Source organism: Electrona antarctica, assembly GCF_951216825.1.
Source record: "Electrona antarctica genome assembly, chromosome: 15".
NCBI classification, from domain to species: Eukaryota; Metazoa; Chordata; class Actinopteri; order Myctophiformes; family Myctophidae; genus Electrona; species Electrona antarctica.
In genome coordinates this window covers 47,809,132-47,819,036 of record NC_136796.1, presented here as the reverse complement: position 1 = coordinate 47,819,036, position 9,905 = coordinate 47,809,132, and positions in this window count along the sequence as shown.

Genomic DNA, 9,905 nt, shown 5'->3' with positions numbered 1-9,905 from the left:
GAGATCAAGGTAGAAAGATAAACAAGAAAATAATCACAAAAACAAAACAAATAATAGGTCTCTTTTCCAAAAAAAAAAAAAACACAATATATGCATCTAGATCGATCTATACAAGCTCAAACAGCTTCAGATATGCTATTTTTGAAAAATCGTGAAAATGTGGCCCAAATGTTTGAATATATTCTTTCGGAACAGTTTTTAACTCAAATCTTTGCTTCTTGGTGGGTCCCTGGAACAACATATTTTCAGATGGGGGTCGGCGGCCAATTACATATATTTTTGGGAGGTCCTTGACATGAAATATTGAGGACCGCTGATATAGAAACATGAGGTTTTTCAGAAAACTGTCAGGATTTAGAAGACATTTGTATAGAATCGTCCTCAGGTCTAAATGGGTGAACCTGTTACAATACAAACATGTATTAAAGCAGGGGTTCTCAACCCGTGGGTCGCGACCCCTCGGGGGAGGTCGCCAAATTATTTTGGGGGGGTCCCTAAATGATAAAAAAAAAGTACACAGTACATGCATACACTTTCCTTAATGATTATATCTGGTTTCAGTATTTATTTATGTTATATTTTCTCTATTATTAAGGTTTTTTTGCAGTCAGTTTGTATTGGGGGTGGGGATGGGGGCGGGGCGGGGCCAAAGCATTTCCGGGGGTCCCCAGCCCAAAACGTTGAGAACCCCTGTATTAAAGCAGTAGGGGTTGGGTGCGTGCACCCCTTGTGGTGCGTAAACGCTCTCTACGGGGTACGTGTGACATGAAAAAAGTAACAGCGGATTTATGGTGTTATTTAACACAAAACATCAAAATCCGGTAAACCACTGTTGTAAGGAGATGTATAGAGCAGCTACGGGAGTATACAGCAGCTGCATGTCTCTCAGTGCAGTGACATTCTGTGATTATTTTGCCATATAATTATGTTAAAAAATGTATCACTTTTGGCCAAATACAACGAGACCGAGCGCTGGGGGGGTTGCGCCAGCTGGGTCAGGAGGTAACAGGGGGGGGGGGGGGGGGGAAAGGTTTGGGGACCGCTGTATTATGGGGACCGCTGTATTAAAGGGACATTTCACCACTGGACGAAACTGCAGTCACTCAAAGTTAATAGTATTTATAACAGAAGCACAATTTGAAATTTGCATCATATATGGCCAGAAACATAATGTAGTCTGTGTGTTTGACTATATATGGGTTTGACTGGATTGCTTGATTACTACAATTTCCATAATGCTTTCGTCTTAGGCCTGACTCACACGTGCACAACAGATTGATGTATAGCTGATGCATGAGACTTATTGACTGATGCAAGCTCACAATGCATTTCCAATGGGAGTCACATGGTTTGACACAACATTTGTGTTCTATGAGGAGGTGGTGGGCAGTCGAAACACAGCCGAAAGCCGTACAACACAAATGTTGTGTCAAACCATGTGACTTCCATTGGAAATGCATTGGGGCAAGATGTAAACAAACCCTTTCTTTACATCTAGCATGCATCGATGTTGTATGCTAGATCGAAAGGTGTGAGTCGGGCCTTAATCTTAATCTTAATTCCAATACCCCAAATCTCGGCCACTCACTCACTCCAGCATGGAGGTGTTACGGTGAAATTGGTGACCTGATGATAAATTTAGACCTCCATGTAAATTTAGTCCACAAGGTGCACTGAGAAAACTGTTGCGCCTTTCTTCGTCCTTTTTTTCAAACTTAACTACAGGAGCGGTAGTCTCCAAAACATAGAGGAAAACTTGACCGAACACGACTCACTCACTGTATATAAAAAATGAAGTAAAAACTTAGGGAAACATTTTTCCTTTTATTTTATCATGCTCATAAAGTGCTCTGTGTAAGTGCAATTAAAAAGCAAACGTTTCGGTCCTAAGACCTTCGTCAGTGCCTTTCCCTAAGTCTCAGTCTATATACGTTTTTACTTCATTTTGTTATACAGGGAGTGAGTCGTGTCCACAAGGTGGTCACATATGTTGGCAGGTTACCAATTTCACCATAATATACCACCATGCTGGAGCGACCAAAGTACTAGTGCGCGACTGGCTGAGGTTTTGGGTATTTGAAGTTGGCTTTACTGAGACAACATGTAGTCCAGGAAGGAAGTGAGACCAGTGTCTGTGAGTGTGGGGGTGCATACTTACTTAGTTTAGACTAGTCATTTGTTATACATGGGTTAAGGTTAGGTTTAGGTGTGCTGCCCCGTGGGAGGTTAGGGTTAGGGTGAGGGTTTGAGATAGGTTGTAGTTGTAGGACTAATGACTGGTCTAACCAATGCCTAGTCTAAACCAAGTACTGTCTAAACTAAGTACTGCACCCGTGAGTGTGACATCACAGGCTGCACTCTGAAATACTAAAATATCTAAAAACACATAAAAACCCAATTTTCTTGTCTCCCAAACATCGTGGTTGCAAAAGTGGCGAAGTGGCCCTTTAAAACGCCTTTTCTCTCTCTCTTTCTCTCTCTCTCTCTCTCTCTCTCTCTCTCTTTCTCATAATATGCCACCAATATCTTCATTTACTCAACAGGTGACTTTAAACTGACCACGAAAGGCTTTGCTCTGGGTGAGACGGGTAAAAAGGTCACCATCCCCTGTCAGCTGTGGGACAACGCGGTTTCCATGACCATCAGGTGGTTTAAGGAGAAAGAGTGCATTTACCTGTATAAGAACGGTCAGGTGATAGAGGGGAGGGGCTACGAGGGCAGAGTGACCCTGAACACCAAGGAGCTGCAGACAGGCAACGTGTCTCTGACACTGAGAGACTACAGAGATGCAGATCGTGTAGTTTACATCTGTCAGGTCCAACATGGAGAACAGGAGGTGGAGGCTGCTGTGGGATTAAATATTTGTAAGTGATGTACTGACGTCACAGTGCATTCATTATTAACCTTGACCTTGTGTATAATGATGCGAGCATGTTTATCTCTTCATGTATAAATTACGCTGTGCTTTCATATAATGTCTAGATTTATTTACATTAATCTGAGTCTTCATTATGTTATTAAAATCAAGAAGTTGGACCAAATGGACCGATCTGTAATGGAACCAAATGGACCCTTACAGGTTTGTAACTCTGAGAGTGTAGGCCTACACATGGAATCAAATGTACCTTTATGGGTCTATTTGGTTCCATATACTCTCAGAGTTATGGAGGTTTGGAAATGTGTGTGGGGGGGGGGGGGGGGGGGGGGGGGGGGTCGCGAGACACGGCCAAAGCATTTCCGGGGGTCCCGAGCCAAAAAACGTTGAGAACCCCTGAGTTATATATACAACACTTGGTTAGATGTGTTTCAGCCACAGCTGAACACATTGCTGTTCCAGTATGTTCCAGCAGGGGGCATGTGAGGAGGTGCTGCATGGTCTGCGGCTCAGTGCCACAGTCACACACAATGTCCTCATCATTCAAATATCCCCATTTTGCGAGAGTGGCCTTTCCGCTCAACACCAGGCAGATCTTGCCTGACACCGTTATACACATGAATAAAGGGACACAGTGAGACAGATACAGAAATCTCAATATATGGGCATATATAAAAGGGGGACAGAGACAGATGGGTGGAACGGGTACCCTGGCACGGGTACACCGGGCATTGCATAGTATAGGGGCATGGATCTTCTAGATCATGGTCTAGTTATACAAATATAGGCAAGATGTTTTCCATAAGACTGGTTAAAATAAATGATATGGTCTGAATATATCAGTATAGGAAGCAGATCATATCAAACTAATTAGATTACTTGACATAATATCAATATCATTTAGCTTAATTATTGAGATACCAAATGAATTAAAACTTTGTGATTTCATGCCACAACAATTTGTAGCCTAAATGATGAGTCGGGAACCTCTGCTTTACATCACACTCCACAGGAAAATCAGAGAACTTGTTTGTGCCAGAAAACCCCAGACCACAGAACATTTACTGAATGTTAAAAGTTCAGGTTGTTTGAGTGCAATTCAACCTAAACAAAATAACAAAAACAATCCCTTTAAGGTTATGAGGATAACAAATCATCTCTTTTACTGATGTTTTAGTTTGCAGTTTTAATACAATATGAGGTCCTTGAGGTGGTTCCAGGGGGGACGCACTCCCCAGCTCAATGATTGATAGTTAGGAACCAAATGGACCCTAACTGGTCTGTAACTCTGAGAGTGTACAAATGGAACCAAATGTACATGTATGGTTATTGAGGTTTGGAGGTGAAAGGCTTGTTGCACATATTACAAATAATATTATGGCAAGATGTTTTCCATAAAACTGGTTAAAATAAATGATATGGACTAATCTCAAACTGAATAATCAGATGACTTGACAAAATATCAATATCATTGATCTCAATTATCTAGATAACTATCTAGATTCATTTAACATGTGTGATTTCAAGCCAAAAATTAACAATTTGTAAATGATTAGCCATATTTATACATTTATACTTTTTCTAATCATGAATGTGTTTTGTCTTTTCATGAATTATGAACATGAATGGAACATGACTAGACTAGAGTATCAAAACTATTCTACTTCATGTACATGTATTTATTTTGTATTTAATTCAGATGCATAGGCTACATAACCCCAGATGTTATATTTTCACTAAATCCCACTTATATTGAGCTAGGATAACAAATCATCTCTTGTACTGATGTTTTAGTCTGCACTTTTAATACAATATGAGGTCCTTAAGGGGGTTCGAGGGGGTCCCCAGCTAAATGATTGATTGCGTCGCCCATGCCTCCACGCCCCCATATATGGCCAAGCCTCGTGACATCACGTGACATCATGGAGACCCTTAGATCTCCATATATGGTTGTCAGTCCAACCACTGTGGTTGCTGCGACGCGACTCAGACTTGCAAATGAACCAAGTTGATACAACACATGGATCTCCATTATGTGGAGCTGACTATCATCACCTGGATCTCCATATATGAAGATCACAACACTGACCTCATCAAACCCTGCATAGCCACACATGGAGAAGGCTGGATCATCACCTACATCTGCATATATGGAGCCGGCCAGCAAATCTACATCTGACCTCAATGACACCAGATTAATAGTTTAACTCCTGCTTCTCAATTGTGCCGTATTAACTCTTAGCCTGCCGCCATTAATGAATCCCTCGATTGCGTATTGCCATGGTTTAATCACGCGTGACACTTACTTTGAAGAGCCAAATATCCGTATCGCATTTTACTATGAAACCATTCCGTGTGTGTTGACGAAGCTGTGTGCTCGTTCTCTCGGTCGGTGGTTGAAAAAGTGGACCGCGAGTATCACAGCGCCTGCTACAGGCCGTTGAAAACGCTTGTCTGGGACAAAGCGTCCTCTGCAATGTCGCTTCTGTGAGATAAAGCCGTCTGAAACCAGAGCCGGCAATGTAAGTGGATGCGCGCGCATTTTCAAAATGGCCGCGCCCATTGTGTCAGAAGCATAACAAAGCTAACTGACGGTAGATTTCGATACGATCGTATTAAAACATGCATTAATGAATACATCGCTGTTAAAACGGCTTTTCCGTTTGTGGCAGGCTACAAGATTCTACGTTTTAAAATTCCTATGTTCCTGGCGGGTAAACGATTAAGAAGCTCCGTTGTTTCAGACCTGAAAACGTCAATTAAAAAAAATCCATATGGGCATAAAAGGGATTGTATTAGGGCATCGGCTGGGAATGCCCATATATGGAGATCCCTGATGTCATCAATATTAAGCCCATATAAGGGAATGTCGATATATGGCCATATCGTGACAGTCTCATGATAACCACTGTGGTTGCCGCGACGTGAGTCACACTCACACCATGTGTTGTACCAAGTTGGTACAACACATGGATCTCCATTATGTGAAGATCATGACACTGACCTCATCAAACCCTGGATAGCCATACATGGTTTGACATACTAGATCTGCATATATGGAGCCGGCCAGCAACTCTAATCTGACCTCACTGACACCAGATTAATAGTTTAACTCCTGCTTCTCAACTGTGCCGTATTAAGAACCTCTGTCTTGCCCTCAGGGCGTCTTACTGGTAGTTAGGAACCAAATGGACCCTAACTGGTCTGTAACTCTGAGAGTGAACAAATGGAACCAAATGTATACCTTTATGGGTCCACTTGGTTCCATTTGTACACTCAGAGTTATGGAGGTTTGGAGGTGAAAGGCGTGTTGGCTTGCACATTATTACAAATATGGCAAGATTTTTCCATAAGACTGGTTCAAATAAATTATATGGACTGAATATATCAGTAGGCGTGGAAGCAGATAACACAATCCCCGCTGATAAATGTAACCTACGTTAATTGATTAGTCTCGGCAAGCACCAATTCACGTAAATTACGTTAATTCAGTTGTAAAAATGTTTTGATCCGATCTAGTCGAAAGGCTACTCACATTAGCTTCGGATGGCTATCTGTTGTTAGCCATGACTGCGCCATCTTGAGTTGCGCGTGCACCCACGCGCGCACGCTTCAGAATCTCCAATTCCCCATCACAGGCGGCATTTCTGGTCAAAACAACGCTTATTGCACGGAGCAAAGCGGTCGCTGTAATGGCGCCGGCCTGTACTTCTCATTGGCTAGCGAGAGATCAACACCTAATCCGACAACAGGACGACCGTCGAGCCGATTCTACTCAATGGACACAAAACTAGAGAAAGGGTTGGGTGGCACTTACACCCGCCTTCTAATGAGAGCGCAAAATCTCTCTTGGAAGAGTCACCCATCGACTAATCTAATATACGGCAACCTTCCCCGTGTTTCTTCACTAGTCCAATCCAGAAGAACACAGTTTGCCGGCCACTGCTACAGAGCTGACAATGAGGTTATATCTTCCCTTCTTCTCTGGAATCCTGCCTCAAAGCAGACCAGAGGTAGAAAACTGTCGTTCCCTGATGTCATTGCTAGGGACACATGCATCAGTAAGCAGGAACTGGGGATGGCAATGAAGGACCGGAAAGTCTGGCGTGGCATTGTGAAATCCGTTATCTCGACCGCGGTCGAAAAATGTGGATGAATCCGACAACACACATACACCATTATGACAACATCGGGTTCCGGTTGCGCTGTTTTAGATCTTCAAAATAAGGGTTGAACGGGGGGAAATCCTGGCATATAGTAATCATTCTTTAATTAATCCTGGCGGCCAAACGGTTACGAATTTTTAAATGATGAGACATATTTATGTATGTGAAGAATATTTTTTCTAATCATGAATGTGTTTTGTCTTTTCATGAATTATGAACATGAATGGAACATGACTAGTGCATGTGAGTATCAAATCTATTCTACTTCTTGTACTCGAAAGTCTCGAATGGTTTTTGTTTTCAGATTTCAGATATGCATAATACAGATCCCCAAATGTTAGATTTTCACTAAATCACACCAATTATTTATAAGGTTATGAGGATAACAAATCATCTCTTGTACTGATGTTTTAGTCTGCAGTGTTACATTTTAATACAATATGAGGTCCTTGGGGGGGTTCCAGGGGGTCCCCAGTTAAATGATACTGAAACTCTCACTACATCACTACAGAATCCATTCTTTGTGGGTCCAAACATGCTCTCAGTAAAATAAATGATTTCAAGGTCAGAGTTGATGACATAGTAATCTCATGCAGCAAAGAAGAGATTACGCATCTCTTGGCTGTATTCTTGACAACAAACTGACATGCAGTGAAAGCATGGCAACAAGGGTAATCAAAAAAAGTTGACAAAAGAACAAGGTTTCTGGGCAGAATTTCCTCTTTTGTCAACAAACGTGCTCTCAAGACTTTAGCTGGAGCCCTAATTCAGCCCTCATTTGACTATGCTTGCACCTCTTGGTTCTCAAACATCAAGCTCCAAACCTCCCAAAACAAACCATGTACAAATGGAAATGGAATCAAATGTACCTTTTTGGTTCCATTTGTACACTCTCAGAGTTATGGAGGTTTGGAGGTGAAAGGCTTGTTGCACATAATGGCAAGATGTTTTCCATAAGACTGGTTAAAATAAATGATATGGACTGAATATGTCAGTGAGGCGTGGAAGCAGATCGTCTCAAACTGAATAATTAGATTACTTGATATAATATCAGTATCATTGAGATCAATTATTGAGATAACAGATTAATTAAAATGTTGTGATTTCATGACACAATTAACAATTTCTAAATCATGAGTCATATTTATGTATGTGAATTGTGACGTATAATTCTTTCTAATCATGAATGTGTTTTGTCTTTTCATGAATTATGAACATGAATGGAACATGACTAGCGGGTAAGTATCAAATTCTACTTAATGTAGGCTACTCAAATGTTCAGATTTCAGATGCATACATACATAACCCCACATGTTAGATTTTCACTAAATCCCACCAAATCTGTGTGAAACTTGTGGATAGTGCAGGATTTTTAAGGGAAGATGTATGAATATGGATATAAATAAGTAAACACAGTGATTCTCTGGCAAATACATGGACATTATATTTGAACACATTATAGACAAACCCGTACCTTGACATGAACTCAGAGAATGCACACATTTATCAATAGACCAAGTGTACCAATATGGAAGGGAAAAGTAATCAAACCTCTCTTTTTCTTTTCTTTGCTGTACATGTACTGTAAGTACTGTACTTAGTGTTGATACAATCGATTATTTGCATTGCAAAGCAATACGATACGATACAAAGTCAATGTTGCCATTTACATTTCAATATACTTTGATTCTTAAAATTAAAATAGATTTTTCGATATAGTTACTTTTACGGTTCTCGAGTTACAGACGTACACACACAGAGATTATAGTGAGATATTTACAATAATAGGTTTATGATTATCTGATGTGTTCATATTCTTTTGAAGCTGCATGTTCTTCCAAGACTTTATCCAAGATGTTTATCCAAGACTTGAATGTGATTTAATATCAAGTATATTTTCCAGTCAGTATTTCATGTTAATCTGATGAAGAGTTGTTGTTAAAACACATCTTAACTGTCTTTATGATTATGTGGTTAAAGATGCTAAAGCGTACCTCAGATATCAGACAGCAGAGCAGATTAAAAGCAGCGTGCGTGCGTGCGTGCGTGCGTGCGTGCGTGCGTGTGTGCGTGCGCATGACGCGCTACACAAGGTTTGTAGGAGAGCAAATGACAATTATTGATAGCAGAGTCAAAGTTCAGTTAAAATGGTTGTAACTCCCTCCAAGCAGACAGACACAAGTGGTTTCTCTGCAACAGATGTATTTGAAGGCTTGTCTTCAATCGCTCCAAATCCACAGTGAAAACTAAACAACATAAAACTGTGAAATCTTTATCCGCTAGATCTTCTAGATCCACCGTGAAAACAATATCATAAAATAGACCATATTACATAAACATAAGACGACACCATGCACCATGATGGGCTGCCATCGTGCAGAATCCGTGTATCTTGTGTTCAATCAATATTCTGTCTGGTGTCCCAAAATTGAAAATCGAAAATTGGCTTGTTTTTCAATATCAGCTTTTTAAGGATGGAAAACGAAAATTGACTCAAATCGCGTTTTTCTTTTTTGTTAAACACAACTTCTTGCCAAGATAGATGCCAAGATGCCAAGTATTCTGAAATTGAAAATCGAAAATCCAAAAATGCCCTTTTTCAATTTCCAATATCTGTCTTTCGTCTACATGAATGGAAAATGAAGTCCTCTTCCGCTTGTAGTTCTAACGTTAACACCCGGAACCGATCCGGAAGTGAAGAATATCATCTACAAAGGAGAGAGTGCTTTTCCTCTCCCCATAGAGCATAATCAGACCTTAAATACTTAGACTAGAAAATACTCAGGCAAAAATACGGAGAAGTTCTGCAGACAGATAGATGGATGAAGAAGCATAGGCATTCAGGCAAGCAGATGAAAGTTCCG